The sequence below is a fragment of the Myotis myotis genome, unplaced genomic scaffold, assembly GCF_014108235.1.
Source record: "Myotis myotis isolate mMyoMyo1 unplaced genomic scaffold, mMyoMyo1.p scaffold_m19_p_17, whole genome shotgun sequence".
Classification (NCBI taxonomy): Eukaryota; Metazoa; Chordata; class Mammalia; order Chiroptera; family Vespertilionidae; genus Myotis; species Myotis myotis.
Window position 1 is genome coordinate 3,940,649 of NW_023416321.1, and position 17,929 is coordinate 3,958,577.

General features: G+C 56.2%; 1 long non-coding RNA gene across 1 annotated transcript in view; it reads left to right on the forward strand.

The window, feature by feature from the left end:
- Positions 1-672: 672 nt before the first annotated feature.
- LOC118671130 overlaps positions 673-17,929 on the forward strand; it is a 54,396-nt gene continuing 37,139 nt past the window's right edge. Inside the window, exon 1 of the long non-coding RNA XR_004972622.1 lies at positions 673-1,262. This is a non-coding gene — a long non-coding RNA (uncharacterized LOC118671130). The remainder of the gene's footprint in view (positions 1,263-17,929) is intronic.

Here is a 17,929-nt window from a genome sequence, read left to right on the forward strand (position 1 = left end):
GGCAGGGGGAAGGGGGAGAATTGAGAACGGGTTTCCCAGGACTAAGACCTTAAGGTCTCAACCTTGGCTGCACATTAGAATCACCTGGGAATCTTTTTAAAATCCTGATTTCTGGGCCTCATCCTCCGGAAATTCTGTTTCTTTGCATGATCTTAAAGATGGCTGCCACACCCAGTTCCCTCATCAGCTGTATCATTTTTTGTTTGTTTATGTAAATAAAAGCACATGCTGGCACACTCCTCCCCCCACCCCTGCAGGTCCGTATTTTGCTTCTCACTTGGCCTCATGCTCTGAAGACCTTGACAGCAGCACGCAGCTCGCTCTCTCACTCAGAGCTGCCTGGTGTCCCAGCAGCCCGGGCGCCATAACCCAGGCCCTCCCACCCTCTGCCCTGTGGGCTCTATCCCGGGAGCCATGGTATATGTAGGTCGCTGTGCAGGTGGCCGGTGTGGCCGAGTTACCGAGCTGGGGCTGCGGGCCAGGTCCCTGTGTCTCCCCACCTGTGGGGACAAGACAGGTCCCTCCCTGATGCTGCCGCTTCCACACCCACCTCGGGTGCAGCCCCTGCTCCCAGCCCAGCCCAGTGCCTCCGGCCTGCGGACGGTGTGCCCATCTGTGGGGTGAGAAATGGAGTGATAGTTTCAGTTGCATTCCTGTTGTTGGGAACGACGAAGAGCCACTGGACTGTGTGTTCTTGGAAGAACGATCCGGACCTCTCGTCCAACATCCACTCGAACACCCAGCACCGGCTTTGGGAGGCGCCTGGTGAGACCGCACCGCGCACCGCCCTCCCCGCCCCTCCGCCCGGGTGGCTGCCTCTGGAGGAGGGGGCGCACAGCACGGGGAGACCCGCTGAGGCCGGCTTCTCTGCTCCCGTTTGGTGGCTGAGCGGTGGCCCAGGGGGCTTGGCCGATGCCAGCGGGAGCCAGTCAGGCTCAGCCAGGGCGATCCTAGGGGCGCCTTCTCAGCACTCGGGCCCCTCCCCTCCCAGGCCGACGTCCCTCTCCTCTGAGCGGGGTCCCGTGGGCGGCCTGCCAGGCCGTGAAGACCCTGGAGCCTTCCTGTGGCCCCAACCTCAGCCCCTGTGCTCACCACCACCTTTGTGGCAGCCACAGGCCCCTGGTCTCCTCGGGGTGACCTCGCCCAGGGCGCAGGCTGCCTCCCCTGGCAGAAGCCGGTGGCTGGGGGTTGGAAATACACAGACATTTTTAATGGAAGCAAAATGGGGCAACGGCGTCACGGCCATCAGGAACTGAGCTCAGGTAAGGCAGGGCGGGTGCCGTGCCCGTGTCATGGCAGCCACAGCAGCCTGGTGGCGGGGGGGGGGGGGGGGGGGGGGGCGGCCTGGCCATGGGGGGCCTGCGAGGAGCCCAGGCTGCCAGCTTCACTGCTGGGCAGGAGCGGAGGCAGGACCTGGGGAGCATGGCGACCGGCTTGGCGGGCGAACGTGGGGTGAGGCTTATGGGGTGGGGCCACAACATTAGTAACAAAAAAACAGAATTTCCGGAGGATGAGGCCCAGAGATCAGGATTTTAAAAAGATTCCTGGTGAGTCTAATGTGCAGCCAAGGTTGAGAACCACTGAACTAAGATCAGGCCTGCATGGGGGAGGGGAAGTGATCCCAGGTGTTCACTGACTCCCTGCCGACCTGCTATTTAAATGGCACAGTTGCTGAACCGCCTGACAGGTGAGTGGCGTTGGTGCGGTGAGTGCGTGAGACTCCGCCAGGGCCCACTTAAAGCCATAGCGGCTGGAATGTTGTGCACGCGTGCATGTGCATGTGCACGTGTGTGCGTGTGCACGTTGTGGTGGGAGGACCTGGGGAGACAGTCCAGGTGCTAATCTGAGGGCTGAGTGACCTGGAAAAGCCAGAGGAGTCCACCTGGAGGCAGGGCAGCCGGCCGGCACCTGGCGCTGGGCGGAGCCGGTTTCCCAGGCTCTGCTGATAACGTGGATGGGGTCCCCTTGTGGGGCCGGCTGTTCTGCGCATTGTAAGCTGTGCAGCAGCACCCTGGCCTCCACCCACTGGGTGCCAGGAGCTCCCTCCCCGAGTCGTGAAATGTCTCTAGTCGCTGCCACATGTCCTCTGGGGATAGCCAACCCCCGCCCCCTCGCACACCCTCCCCTCCCCCGTGCAGAAACCATTGCTGAAATCTTGATACATCCTCTCCTTATCCCCAGATACAGCTGGAGGAAGCTGGGGCCAAGGGTCTGTGAACTTGGCAGTGGGCAAGGGGATGATAAACAGATAGATGAGCTCAATTTCCTGTCTGCACGCGACCAGGAGTGTGTGGCTGACAGCATCTCAGAGCCTTCTGTATGGAGCCTTGGTGCTCAGTCCCCTCTGGCTCCGGTGGGAGGGGCAGCCAGCTCCGTGCGAGAGTGCAGGAAGCTGGGGAGTGAGGGAGGGAGCCTGGGGTCCGGCCCAGCAGGCAGCAGCCTCACCCACGCCCACCACCCACATCCCTGGGGCCCAAGGTTCCTGGAGAAACATCTCCGGCCTGGGCAGGGCTGGCGCTGGGAGCTCTTGCTGGAGAAGCCGCGGGCTGCGGGGGCCGAGTAGGGAAGAGAATGTTATCACAGAGACCTGATTTTTCCACACACTCTATCAGCTCCCCATCTGTTCCTTGATTAAATGAGTTACTGCGCCGCCTCCCCACGCGCCGGCTGCCGGGACGTCTCCGGAGCCCTGATTACATCTGTGGAGAGCGCCTCGCACCTCACAGATGGGCAGGCCTGTCCATCAGCCTGACGCCTGTTTCATCATCTGGGCCGGGGTGCAGAGCTGGGTCTGCAGGGGGCCTCTCACCCCCAAGGGTAGGCCGGCCATCCTCTTCCGAACTTCGACATGGCAGGGCCAGTGGCTTAGGGTGGCGTCAAATATGGATTCCAGCTGCGTGGCCTCGGGCGCCACCGCCCCTTTTGGCCTCATTTTCCATCTCCTCATCAAGGGCCTGTGGAAGCAGGTGATTTTAGAGGAGTGGTTCTCAACCTTGGCTGCACATCCTCCGGGAATTCTGTTTCTCTGTTACTAATGTTGCGGCGCCACCCCATAGCAAAGAAACAGAATTTCCAGAGGATGAGGCCCAGAAATCAGGATTTTAAAAAGATTCCCAGGTGATTCTAATGTGCAGCCAGGCTGAGAACCGCTGTGTTAGAGTCTCTCCCCGAGTCCACAGTCCACGGCTTTGCCACGGTAAGCCTGGTGCACAAGCCAGCCACCGCATTCCCGGGAGCGTGTTGGGAATGCAGGCTCTCAGGCCAGCCCCTGCCACTGGGCCAGAGCCGCCTGTGAACAGGACCCCCTGGCCGCACGGGCGGGGCTCCATCGTTTGGTTACTATGGAGATGAACATGTATAAGAAATCTGTCAAAGGGAATGAGTCACCACGACGTTCTCCAGCCTCAGGACACTTCATAGAGATTTTTTTTTTCTTGCACGAGAACCTTCACCTTGAAAAGAAACCAGCTCTGAACCCCCAGCCAGGCCCTGTGGATGGAGCCAATACAAGTGGCAGTATTCACGCCCTCACCCTCAATAAAGGCCTGGGGATAAAAGACAGGCAGCCTCCCCTCCAGCAGGTTCCGGCCTGCCCTCTGGCCTGAAGCAATAGAGAGAGAGAGAGAGAGAGAGAGAGAGAGAGAGAGAGAGAGAGAGAGACGGCCTGTGTGGTTATCACCAAGCACCTTCCTCTCTCCTCCTGGGGGCCGTCCCGCATTCCCGGGCAGCACCAGTCCCTCTGCCTCTCCGAGTCTGTTTTCCAGGGCTGCTGGAATCAGTTCCCAGAAACTCGGTGGCTAAAAATGACAAAAGTGGATTGTCTCCTGCTCTGGGAGCCCCGGCCTTCAGTCTGGTGCTGGCGGGGCCAGGCTCCCTGAGGGCTCCCTGCCTCTCCCCACGTCTGCAGGCCACGGCCTTGCCCGGCTGTGGTCGCATCGCTGCCCTGTCTGCCTCCTCCATTTCTCTGAGGTGTCCAAGCTCCTCCCTCTGTCTTCTTAGGACACGTATGATGGCATTTAGGACCCACCCGGATAATCCAGGATCATCTCCTCTCAAAATCCTGAGTTTAATTGCACCTGCAAAGATTCTTCTCCCAGTAAGGTCATGTTTGCAGGTCTGCCTTAGACACGGCTATCTTTTGGGGACCACTTTTCGGCCCATCACGTGCTCCAACCAAGATGTGGCCTCCTGGTGGGATCCTGGGTGAGTCACCCAATACGGCTGAGCCTCAGTTTCCTCCCCTGTAAACTGGCACGGTGATCCCCCCAGGGCGGCTGTGTGCCTGAGTGCGTCTGCGTGATCCGGGAAGCAGGTCTCGTTCAGCCCAGGGGCTGGGCCCGCCCCGGGAGTCTGCCATTCAGTAGGTCTGGGGAGGGCATTAAGAGTTTTCATTTCTAGCAAGTTCCAAGGGAATGCTGAGAACCACTGGATTAGATAGAGTGATGCATCTGAGGTGGCTAAAAAAGTCCTCCCCGAAATAAGTACCGCACAGATCAATGTTGGTGCACAACCAACAGAAAACAACACCCAGACGCCCACCCTGGCTGCTAGGCCAATGGGAAGGCAGTGCAGCCGAGGGGCGGGGCTTCCGGTAGAGATGAGTCCCCGAGGGCAGGGCTGTCTGTGCATCTCCGTCCACAGCGGAGTGGACTCCCACATGGTCATGGGCAGGAGCCAGGCATGGTGCTGGGCTGGGCCTCGCCTCTGCCAGCCCTTGCTGATCAAGGGGTTTCCCATGTAGAGCTTACATGTATGTTAACAGGGACCAGATGTCAGTGGATCAAATGTACAGGACGGTGTAGAAACCAGACGGAGCAGGGAATGATGCTCCCCCTCTGACGGAGGCCCCCAGGGAAGAGGTGTCGCATATAGAAATGTTTTTATATTTGCAACCATAGTAAAACGAAGACTTACATTTTTGATATTTATTTTATATACTTAAATGCCATTTAACAAAGAAAAATCAACCAAAAAAAATGAGCTCGCGTGTCACCTCTGACACACATGTCATAGGTTCGCCATCACTGATTTAGGCAGCTGGTGAGACAATTCCGGCAACAGATGACAAGGGTCTGGGCCCAAGCACACGCCAGGTGCGCGTCTCACTTGATGGATGGAGGTGAGAGTGAGCGAAAGAGTGTGAGCCAGCTTCTCCCGGAAGAGGTGGCCCCGTGGCCAGTGCCGGCGGCACCCCGGTGCCCTTGGGCAATTTACACGGGCAGCATTGGCTCGGGCTTCCCCGGGCGGGCGGGGCGTCGGGACTCCCGGCTCACCTCTGTCCCCTCTCCGCTCCCGGGAAAAGGCGCATCCTCCATGATTACGCAGCACATGTTCTGCCGAGCATCCCCCAGATGTTAAGCTGGTTAATTTCTGTGGGGATTTTTCTCTAAGCCAGCGTGACACAGGCTTTAAATCAATTTGAAAGCCCTTGTCTACAGTCCACACGGAGAGGATTCTCAGAGAACGGGCACCGGTTATTCTCATCAGTCGGTGGGGACAGGACAGGCCGGGACGGGTCTGGGCTGCGGTGGGAGCGGGAATGAGAGGCCTGAGGCCGCCCGGGACGGCTCGGTCCTCTAAGCACAGGGACACTGCTCACGGCTGCAGGAAGGGGCCCCAACGTGGGGTTGAAGGAGAAGCAGAAAGTCGTTTAAAAGGGCTGGGGATGCTGAGGCCCCCGCACGTTCAGGACTTTGGCCGTGGCCCTCAAGGTCACTGTCCTTAGGCTTTCCTCCGCTAAATACTCCAAGTTGATGAAATAGGAAAGGAAGGGGCAGAGTCCGGGTGTGGTTGGTGATGTGTAGGGGAAGGTCAAAGGGACTCATGAGCAGCCAGGGGCAGCCCGCTTTGGAGCTCAAGATCATGGGGAGCATTTATGAACGAAATGAATCTTGCCCCCAATCCACGGAGACAAGCCAAATTCACTGGCTCCATCTTCACGTCCCAGCGGCTCTCTTCTCCTTCAGAATGTGCTCTGGAATAGAGCCCCTCCGTGCCATCCTCACACCCAGCGAGGTTTCCAACTTGTCTGCCCTAAAGTGAAGGATCAGGAAGTTGTGAATTTGGCGTTGACCTTGCCCAGGCCAGCAGGTGAACGGGGAGGAGGTAAGGGGAAAAGCTTTAAGGACGGGCAGTGGACTTGGTGTGTCTGGGGTAGACCCCCACTGAGGGGAGAGTTGCAAGATACGGCTTTGCTCCATTCACTCTTCAATCCAAAGGGGGGGGACCCTCTTCTCCTTCCCCCTGATAGCCAAGGCCAATCAAGTGACTCAGTGTGGCCAGTCCCAACAGCCAGCACCCAGCCAGGTGACTAGGCTTAGCCAATCCTGACAGCCAGGATCCAGTCAAGTGGCCCAGCTTGGCCAATCCCAACCCAAGTCCCCGTCGGGTGACCTAGCTTGGCCGGTCACACAGTCAGGCTTTGACTTTGGAGTGTTTAGTAAAAAGACATCGGGACGTTAGAATTTGTTTGCTGTGGTCTTTGGGGGCAGTGACCATGTCCAGTGACCATGGTGGTAGAGGTGTCACAACTAGATCAATCCTGCCCTTTAGCGGTGGCTCCAGCCATGTGGGTCCAGACACAGCTGCAGCTTCCTGTTCCCGCCCCTCCCGCGGCACCAGGGATCTGTACAGCTAACAAACCCTCCTTGGCCACACAGGTGCTCCCCCGAACCTTCTGTGTCCATGCCCTGTCCTTCTCCCTTCTGCAGACTCGCTCACTGGGCTCCCCTCCGGGCAGGGCCAGCAGAAGGCCCTCCAGCTTCATCTTGCATACTCCGTGTCCCGGCCGCTCACTCCCTGCAAAGTGCCAGGCAGATGAAACACCCAGGGATCAGTGCCAGAAACATGACCGGCTCCACACCATCCCCACCCCCGCCAGGAAAGAGGCTTTGGACTCTCCCACCTTGGCCTCAAGAAGGGAGACAGGGAGACGGAGTTCGGACTGAGTGCCTTTAACCCCTTAAATTCTGTCTCTTCTTGGGCTGTGCATCCTATAGCTCAGGGCCGACTCATTAATTCACGTCACCAGCCACTGAGGCACCACAATGTATGGATGTGGCCACATGCCCCCAGCTGTGGATGTGGGGCGTACTCCCAACCCGCTCCCCCCCCCACCCCCCAGCATGAACGTGTCTCTGCATCAAAGTAGAGCATCAGATGCCACGGGGATGTCCAAGGATGATGGTCAGGCATCGAGCAGCCTTTCGCCCAGTGGGTGGGCACCATTGTGTCCGCTTAGGTGAGGCCCCCAGAAGCTGAGGGGCATTCAAAGAGGTGGCCAGGAGTCATTTAGGAAGATATGGCTTCCTGTCCTGGGGCGGGACCCAAGCAGTAGGTCCTGGGTCAAGGCCCCTTCCTCCTGGTCGCTCGGCACCGTCCCCCCACCTTGGGTGAGCTCTCCCAGGGCCAGCCCAGGCACCGTTTGCTCCTATGGAGACGCGGGGAGCTGGCACGTGCCGGGAATCCAGCCTCCGAAGGCCTGGGGGAAGGAGAGAGTGAAGAAGGAAGAGGCCTTAAAACACCCCCCAGCTGTTTAAGGATCGGAGATCTGCACTAAATCTCGGGAAAAGGAGTAATTACGCTGTCAGCAAAGGTGATATAATTTTTAAGACTGAGTTCTGCGGCCGTAATTTTTCCTCATCCTCCCCGTGTCTCCCCGGGGATTTAGGGGCCAATTACCTGTCATTTTGCTGCCAGGGGTTGTTCCTACCAAGCGCCATGAGCATCTCGCTGTCTCCAACCCGAGAGGCCCAGGGAGGAGCCCAGGAGGCCAGCCCTGAGGCAGGGAATGCCTCGGTCCTGTCCCTGCCCAGTGAGACCAGCCTGGCAGGAGGCCTGGGTGAGTGCTGGGGGACAGGGGGCAGGGACGATGGTCCATAGGCTGTAGGCAGTCTTCTGATGGGATTGGGGGTCTCTGGGCAGGAGGGGGTCTTTGAGCCCAGTATGTGGTTGCCATGCAGAGGGCGTGGGCTGAGACACCGGGGCTCAGTCGTTGGGGTCAGCCCAAAGGGAGCCTGGCAGTAACTTAGGCAGGTACTTACTCTCCGTGCCTCAGGGGGAAGCGGGTTCAGGTGGGAGCCGCCTCAGCAGGTCGTCCGTTATCATGAGGCAGTCCTGCCCCTGTCTAGTGCTTGGTTCCTGTCGGAGAGTCACCTTCTTGAAGGCCTTGGGGGACGGAGAGCTCACTAGGTGGAGAGGTGGCACCTTCCCGCTCTGGCCCCCTGGGCGGATCCTGACTGGACCCCATATGACTGTTTACGGCCTGATATGGGCTCTGACAACAGGCTGCCATGCCCATCAGGGTGCACCGTCTGGCTGGTAACCCACCACCTTCCATAGAGAGAAGTCTCATGGCTGTCGCTGCTCAACACTGTCCACCCTCCCCCACCTTCTTGCCAAAAGGGTCCCGCCCGCCCTCCCTGGGGTTCCTCCCTCGGCAACATCGGCAGCTTTTATTGAGCCCGGTGCCCTGGCTTTCGGACACGTGCCCTGCTGGCTGACCTGCTGCTCACCTGGCCCTGGCTCGGAAGGGTCGCCTTCAGGAAGCCTTCCTGGGCCTGCAGGGCGACAGGAACTGGCATGTCCACAGCACGTCCCGCCCTCTGGGCTCCACGTCACTTCCCGATGGGCCTTCCTCAGATCTGTTTTCTCTTTTCTGAGTCCTTGTAACTTACGGAGCTGGGATTTGAACCCATGACCGACTGCTTTCCCATCCTATCGCTCTGTTCCCTTCTCCCACCCCTGCCCCATAATTGCACGGGTTCAAATACACAACGTTATGAAAATCACTCGCTTCTTTAAATGGTGTGGCCTGGGCATGCTATATGCCAGCTTCCCACTAGGGCTGTCTGCCCCAGACTGTGGGTACAGTGTGGATGGCTGTCTGTGATGACCAGAGCGTCTTTACTGGAACATCCGACGCAGCATCTGAGCTGAAAAAAATGTCTAACGCATCCTCCTTATTTTAAACTGGGGAGAGAGGAGGCTGGGGGAGGTGGGTTACTGGGGAGTTGGGGGTAGGATAATGAGCCATGGCAACACTAGAGATTGGAAGGTTCTTCCATCCACCACCACCCACCACCATGTGCGGATAAGACACATGGGTGCAACGGGCCCCCTTTCCCTTGGCAGGCAAGTCTTAGGGAGCACTTGGCTGTCGAGGGTCCTGGCCGTCACCTACCCGGGGCTGTTCCCTCCCCAGAGTCAGCCTCTCCACCAGGGAGATCTGTGGCTGAACATGCCGTGGTGCTTAAGGGCAAGGCCTTTGGTCAGGCTAACCTGGTGACATCCCAGCTGACAAGTGTCTTATGTGACGAGTGTTGTAACCTTGGGTTCTACCTCAGGAAGATGGGGATCAACAGTATCACATCCACAGGGTTGTGGAGAAATTTCCACGTGACGAGGCACGCCACGCAGCTGGCACTCAGACGTGCTCACTAAGCATACTGTTCCTCTTTCCCCGCAGAGCAGAAGACAGCTCACCACCATTCCTCGACTTCTCACATGGTAGGCTGTTTGATGCCAGCCACGCGGGGTGGATGGGAGCAGAGCAGGGCCCCTTGAGAGCCACGGGCACCGAGTGCGTTAACACTGCGCACGATCCAGGCAGTTGGGAAAATAATTAAGTGCTAACTTGTCATTTTTTTAATGAAGTTCTGGAGTTAGAGATTTATAATTGCTAATGAGCCAGGCTAATAATTAGTTGCTTTATAATAAGGGCGATGATCATTCAGACGGAGGCAGAGAGAGCCAGGCTCGGGCCTAATTTTTTTCCTGTAATTATGTGACATGCCCGACTGCCTGGAACTCCTCTTCCCCTTCAGTCCTCCTGCTCCAGGGTGATGCCAAGCTTCCCTGGCACTGTCCCCACTTCCCGTCACCTCCGCCTCTGGACCCCAGGTGCCCAGCACCACCGCCAGGCCATGGTTTAGAACCTACGTCCACTGTCACCTGGCTGAGTGACATCTGGGGGCCCAGGTTGGCCTGGGTGCAAAGTGACAGGGCTGTGCTAGGGACTAAGGTCTCCTCCAGCGCTGAGCCTCAGGGCAGCGGTTTCCAACCCTTTCCATCTCACGGCACATAAACGAATCACTACAATTCTGCACACACACACTAAAAAATATATTTTTTTACTGATCTGACAAAAAACAAACAAACCAACCAATACAACCCACAGGTATAATTTGGATTCATTCTCACCGGGCGGCTATTGTTGTGCTGACAGTTGTCATTTTTTTGTTGGACAATCTCAGGGAAAAGAGGTCAGTGCCCCTGACTACAGAGTCAGGGAATGCATGTTCTAAACATTCTTGCCACACGCGGATTGAAAATCGCTGCCCTAGGGGTTGACATGGGCGTGCAAAGAGTCACCAGCATGGAGCCCGCCCCCTGCAGTGACGAAACCTCCAGCAGCCCTGTGGGGGGAGGGGGTCTCACAGGAAGGGAAGGTCCCAGGAGCCCAGGAGAGAGCTGGCGGAGGCCCCTCCGTCCCTGTTGGCTTGTGGCCCTGGACTCGGGAGGGCAGATATGTATACTGCTTGGGGGTAGACCAGATCTCTGAGCAGCCCACGTCTTTACCTGCAGTTGCTTGGCATCTATTTTGAATCAAACAGGTGAAGCACAACCCGGAGAGTTCATTCATCTTTCCGTGGCGGGAATGGTTCCCCCCCTGCCCATATCCGCGCCTCCTGGAGCCTCCCCAGGGACTTAGTAAGGACCTAGGTCTGTGCACAGATCACAAAAGGTACCCTCAGCTGATGGGGGCTTGTAGCCTGGGGTCCGCGGCCGATTCAGGGGGTCTGTGAACCTGAGTGGGGGAAACAAGTTCTTTATTTTCATTAACCTTAGGTAAAATGCGTCGTTTCCTCTCTTATGGATATAGGCGATAGTATGAGCAACACAGGGACTTCCGCATCCAGAGGAAACACGTGTTTTCACATCGTGTGCCAGTGGTGGCAGACATCTCAAAATACTGTTTACGCTCATCACTACTTTGCAGTTATGGTGGTTATTAGACCTGCAGCTAGATCTTGTGTTTTGAACGTGTTATTAAAGAGCGCGGGAATTACCATAGATCAGGTTTGTAAACGACAAATTGCTACCATTTGTTTATTTAAATATTTTGATAGCCGTGTTTCAATAGAATTGCTTTCTTTTACAATTCTACGTATTTTGGTCTTCCCTTCCAATCCCCCTCTCAAATCCACCCTCCTTCCCTCCCCACCCCTGCATCCATTCCCAACGTGAGATGGGGCAGGGGCTATGATAGAGAAGGGCTATGGGTAGAGATTGGTGGCCAGGATTGCAGAGAGTGCCGCTCGGGGAGCCAATTGGACAGTAAGATTTCTTGGTGCTATCTCTCCTGCCCACCTCCTTCCTTGACAAAGAGCCGTGTTCTAGGAATATTTTTGCTCTTTTTTGTTTTGAATGCTTTTGTCCATTCATTTAACAAATATACTGAGAACCTGCCAAGGGCGTGACACTGCATCTAGTCCTTGCTCTCATGAGCGCAGGATAGAGCTGGGGAGACACCCATTAGGCACATAGTTTGCCCATAATTAATGACAGCTAATGAATAAATAATAGTGACAGGTAATTGGTGCTCAGGGCAGCGAGCGACCCTAATAGAGAACTCCGCGTCCTATGCAAGCCCAGCTCCCAGTGGGCGTCCACAGACCGCCACTGTGATGTGTTACTTGCTTCTGATTTTCTGTTTTGTGGGAAATGTCAAGATTAGATTCCCCGGACCTACAATGGTTACCACACACCCCAGATTTTTTGGAACAACTTTGATTTTAAGAATTCTATTCCTTTGTGCCCATAGACCACTGAAATGCCAATATTTCAGCAACCAGACACTGTCCCAGATGGCCCTCTCCCAAATATGTTCATGCGCAAATTCTCTCCGGCTGTGGGTCCTGTGTTGGGGCGTGGGAAGGGTCTCACTGGGGTGTCCTACTGCTCGTCCCCTCCTGCTCCCTCCTCCTACCGCCCTCCTTTTCCCCCCGGCTCAACCCTCCATCTATCTCCACCCACCCCGCTGGTGCTACTGCAGGAAATGAAAAGTCATTTTGAAATTAGAGTAAACCCAACCGAAGGAGCGCGGGAGGCGCTGCAGAAGGAGGTCATGTAATACATTCTCGGGCCGAACGGGAAAAGCGTGGTTCTTGCCGGCCATTTGTGTAGGTAATTGAGCATTTTCTGTTCCGTCACCCAGCACAGCCTGTCTCCAAAGACTCCCCATGTGCGTTGGAGAGGATGGAGGGACTTGTGAGCAGACGGAGTAATTGGGAAAATTAAGTCTGGAGGCAAAACTGCTCGGAAGGTGTAGGGCTCGAGGAGGAGGCGGCCTTACCTTCGCAGGGGTGGGCTTGGGCAAAGGTGCTTTGCTTTTGTTTTCCTCCCGGAAACCCCCTCATTGGCAGCCGTGGTCCAGCAGGAGCGTGAGGAACAGCTGGCTGTCATTTATTGAGCACGTACTATGTGCCGGGCCCTAGGAAAGCATTTTTATCGGGGTGACCTCTTGTAACCCTAGCAGCCCTATGGCACATGGACAGTTTTTTTTGTTTGTTTGTTTTTTGGTTAGTCCTCACTGGAGGATATTTTTCTTCATTGATTTTAGAGAGGGTGGGAGGGAGGGGGGAGGGGGAGAGAGAGAGAAACATCGATGTGAGAGAGCCATGTCCATTGGTTGCCTCCCGCACATGCTGTTGACTGGAATTGAACCTGCGACCCTTTGGTTCTCGGGCCAAAGCGCTAACCACTGAGAACACCAGCCAGGGCCGGACTGTGTTTTTAAACGGAGAATCAGGGAGTTAACATCTCATTCAATATTACATAGCAGGTGAGTTGCGGAGCTAAGACTTGAATCTCGGAGTCTGACCCCAGCCCTCAGTCTTAGACACACACTATGCTGTTAAGGGCAGGGCCATCCCAAAGGTCAGTAACACCTAGGCGGGGGAAGGCTACCTGGAAGAGGTGCCTTTCTGAGCAGACTTTTAGAAAGAGAGTTATGTATGTAGTGTGGCAAAGGCTGAGAGAGAAGAGAACAGACATGGGCACTGTGCATCTTTCACACGTACCTGGTGTGAAGCCAGAAGCTTCACCTACACTTTTATTAAATGCTCAGTTCAATTGCTTGAGTTAGGTATAATGATTCCCATTTTAGAGATGAGAAAACTGAGGCTCTACAATAACCTAAGATTATAGTCCGTGATGGAAGGACCAGCCTCCTAACATGAATCCACATATTCTATTCATCCCTCCGTGGAGCAAGACAGCACGGTGGGGGAAGTTAGGAGGATGGTCGGGAACAATTGGCAGAAACATAAAAAAATTAGGTTAAGAATTAGCTCCTTTAAATGCCTCCTCCAGGAAGCCCACCAAGATTGGCACCTGCTTTGGTCTGGGAGCTTTAAGCCTAGCAGATCCTTTAACAAGAACTTGTTGAATGAAAAAGTGGCTGCATGAATACACACCTACTTTAATATCACCTTGAAAAGAGCAGGCGCTCCCTCTGGATCGGGGTCATCCCGCCCCCCTCTTTGGCCCTAGCTCTTTGTCCATTTCTCCCTGTCTCTTATCTTTCGCCCTCGCTTTCCCCGCCTTCTCTCCTTAAGAGCTAGAAGGGAAATGCGCTGCCCAAAGCTCCCGCTGCCTCCTCGCTGCTGTCGAGAGCTGCGGCTTAGTATTTAAATCCTGTTAAATAACCTGTTTCCATGGGCAATCGCAGCCAGGTTAGTAAATTCCCCACACGCTCACTCTTTAGACAAAAACGACATCCCAGGTCTGCAGAAAATTGGCCATTGTCCTTTAATGGTGGCATTGAACCGAGCAAATGTGGCACTTTAAAAGAAAGTTGTCCCCATGCAGGCCAAAAGTTCAGCCTACTGCTCTGGAAATTTCCAGCTCACGGCCCATTTCGCTCCGGGTATAAAGGAGAAAATAAATACCCTTGCAAGGCAAGTGATTAATTTCCGCCAGCATGTCCCAGGTGCCTGCTGATGGCTGGCTTTGGGGCTCTTAATCGGTGGCCCTGGCCAGGTAGGGGGGCCCATCTCTGGGATTTCAAACGGGCAATGTCTCGGCTGGCGCATGACTTTGAGGCACAGGAGGAATGTACTTCCTCTCACGCTCCGGAAGATGGAGAGGCTGGGGCGCAATGACTCATGTTTTTTCCTGAATCTTGGTGGCTCTGACCCGGGCTTCTGTCAGGATTTCCTCCTCCTCCTCCTCCTCCTCCTCCTCCTCCTCCTCCTCCTCCTCCTCCTCCTCCTCCTCCTCCTCCTCCTCCTCCTCCTCCGAGCCTTTATTAGGCACCACTGTGTGCATGGCTCCACGTTAAGGGGACCGCAGAAGGACGCTGGGAGGTGCGTGGGCGGCGTGCACTGGTGGGTTCAGCAGCCACGTGCTTTAGTTTCTGAGGTTGGAGAGGCAGGACACTAGTAGTCTGTCCAGTAAGGCGGGGGTAACTAGGGGATGGTAGGGAACAATGGACAGAAACATCAAAAAATTAGGTTAAGAATTGGCTCCAAATGCTTCCTCCAGGCAGCCCACAAAGATTCATAAGTGCTTCGGTTTAATACCATTTTAGGGGGCTGAGTTACTCCCAGCAGCCCCCCCAGAACGGCACCACCTCCCCGCATCTGACTGAAACCAGTCGCGTCTTATGAATCCGTCGTCTATTGCAGTGTAACAACTAACCCCAAACGTGGCGGCTCTCCGTTCAGTCCTGCTTCGGCAGGTTGCTGCTGTAGGCCGGGCTCAGCTGGTCTGGGACCCCTGCTGAGCTCAGGAGCTCCGCCGGCGAGGCGCGGGGCTGGCTGGCCCAGGATGGCGCAGCGAGGTCAGCTGAGTGGCCGGGGCCCCACTCCGTGTTGTGTCTCGTCCTCCCCAGGCTAGTTCACGCTTGTCCACCACGGGTCTCGGGGTTCAGACAACAAGAGCCGGAGCTCCGTGGCCTGAGAACCGAACCTCGTCACTTCTACCGCATTCTCTTGGCCAAAGGTGGACACAAGGCCGGTTCAGGGTCGCAGGGTGGGGGAGTAGGTTGACTGGTGTCCCTCCAAAGTTCACGTCCACCTGGGCCTTGAAAAGGTGACCTTATTTGGAAATTGGTCTCTGCAGACGTGACTAAGTTAAGGTTCTCTAAACACGTTCATTCTGGATTTAGGATGAGCCCTAAGTCCAATGACTAGTGTCCTTGCAAGAGGAGAGGTCACAGGGACAGAGAAACAGCGAGAAAGATGGGAAGTCAGAGGCCGAAATGGGAGGGATGCACCTCCAAGCCAAGAAACACCATGGCTTCCCGGCAGCTCCCTGGAGCCGGGAGAGAGGCCTGGAACGGATTCTGCCCCTGAGCCTGCGGACAGAGCCTGGCCCTGCTGACACCTTGACTTTGGACTTCTAGCCCCCGACCTGTGAGGGCATAAATGTGTTTGTAAACCCCCCAAGTATGGTCATTTGCCACAGCAGCCCCAAGAAACAAATGCAGGGTGCGGGGTGCATGGGGTGTAGGGGGGCAGGGGGAGGGAGAAGGTAGACATCTCTTGCCGGGAGAAGCTGCAAAGTCACGTTGCCCAGGGTGAGGAGCCAGGAAGGAGGAGAGAGGAGCCACGCTTGCGATCTTGCACCTCGCCTTACCGATCTGCACTCTGTTCTTGGCGGGCACCTTACATCTGAAGAGCAGCCGCAGGACGCCAGGCGCCAGACAGTCGTGACACCGAGTGGGCGCTGTTCTGCTCCAGGCTCCAGTGGGAGAGCGTCTCCGGATGCTGACGCTCCTCCACGCACCCGGCTCCATCTCAGAAGGCACCGAGGAGGCGGCAGCCAGGACACTGAGCGGTCCAGCCCCGGGCCTCCGGGACATCTTCCAGCATCTTCAATGCCTCCCTCGGCACAGGTGGCCTGGGATGAGCAGACCAGACCCCCCACCCCCACCCCCACTCTGCCCCAGACCCGTTGGTTCCAGGCCCAGGCAGGAGCAGCCTGGGAGGGGCTGGCTGCTGGGAAGGAGTGTGGGCAGAGGCTGGTGTTCTGTGCCACAGACACCCTGAGAGACGCCTGAGGCCGTTCCCGTGGCGCTATCCCATGTGTTTCTTTCTCAGCGCCCCTCTGGCAGCCATGCTCAGCGTGGTGCATGGGGCTGGACGGCCGAAGCCTGCTCGGAGAGCTAGCGCTGTCATCGAGGATGCTGAGATGGGCTGGTGCCCCTGTGGTCTCCCCCCAGGCCCTGACCGATAGATCCCTCGAGGGCTGCTTTGTGGCCCCGCGTCCTGGCTGCTGCCCGCAGGACGCTCGTCTTCCCTGCCTCCTTCCAAGGTCCTGCAAAGTTGTTCTGAGTCCGGGGTTGGGGTTCAGTGTTAGAGTGATGAGCAAGGTCGACCAGAAGCCTGCCTCCCGGAGCGTTCACCAGCAGGGGAAGGGGATAAGTAAACAAGAACACAACCTAATCACCGCTGGTAAAGGTGCCAAAGAGAAATAAAGAAAGTCCAGCTGGAGAGGTTGGGGGATGCGGGGAGAGAAGGAGTGGATTTGAGCTAGGATTAAATAATGTTTCCTCCGAAATTCACATTCTTCTCGGACCCTCCGAATACGACTTATTTGGTAGGATCTTGGCAGATGTAACTAGTTAAGATGAGGTCACACTGGAGCTGGGTGGACCTTTTATCCAATGTGAGTGTTGTCATTATGAGAAGAGACACAGCCACGCAGAGAGGGAGAACGGCCGTACGATACCAGCGGCAGAGACGGGGGTGATGTGGCCACAAGCCAAGGACTGCCAAGGAGTCCAGCAACTACCCGAAGCCGGAAAAGGCGAGGAAGGGTCCTCCCCAGAGCCTTCAGAGAGAGTGTGGCCCTGACGACACCCTGACTTCAGACTTGCAGCCCCCAGAACTGTGAGAGGATGCATTCCCATGGCATGAATGCAGGAAGGCACCCCGCTGTGGGTATTTTGTTGCAGCAGCTGCGGGGGCACTCATGCAAGGGGGAGGAGCATTCCAGGTAGAGAATGGAGACATGACAGAGATGCCTTGGGACATGGGTCTTGGCCTGTTGGAGCAGCAAAAGGAAGCTGGAGGCGGCGGTGGGGGTGGGGTGTGGGGGGGGGGAGTGCATGCAATGAGCCATGGGGATGGTCCCGGCTGCCCTGGGTGCCTTGGTCTCCTGCCTCAAGGTGGCAGACAGGAAACCACAAAAGGCTTTGGGGCCAGAAGTCGCCGGTGTAATTCCACCCTCTAGCTGTGTGACCTTGAACCAGTTTCATGACCTCTCTGAGCCTAGTTCCTCATCTACGAAAGAAAGCTAATAACACTTGGAATGTTCCTAGGTCAAAGCAAATGTGGGTGAGGCCCCTGGCTCAGCACTCCGTATCCAGCAGCCATTCTGCTTTATTCTAACCAACTGTGAGCAAATCCCTCGCCCCCAGAACCCTCCTGTGTCCCCACCAGGCCCACAGGAACCGTGGTGACTAAGCTAAGGGGGCAGAGGGAGCTCGGAGAGGAGACTGTGAGTGAAGAGCGAGGCGGGTAGCAGAGGCGCGTCTGAGAAGAGGACCTTCATGCTTTGGGGAGTAATTAAAAGTGGTGTTTGGTCTCCCGTGACACCTCGGCGACAGGGGGAAAGGCAGGTGGCGGCCGGCGCTCCCCAGATGTTTGCTCCGACTGCTTGGCAGCAGTCACGTCCCCATGAAGGAGCTGCTGTGGGAGGGCCTAAATCTCCTTGAAAGAGATCAAATCCTCCCTCGGAAACTTGATTTTAATTGTGACTGTTCTTATTCATCTTTTGAAATTTATCTGAGGTTGTAAATCCACTCTTTCTGCCTCACCCTCGTAATTCTATGAGGATTAAAGTGACGGGAAAATATCACTTGTCTGGATCCAGGTAAAGCCACTGGGACTCCTGCGAGGGAGAGTCTGGAGGTTGTGTG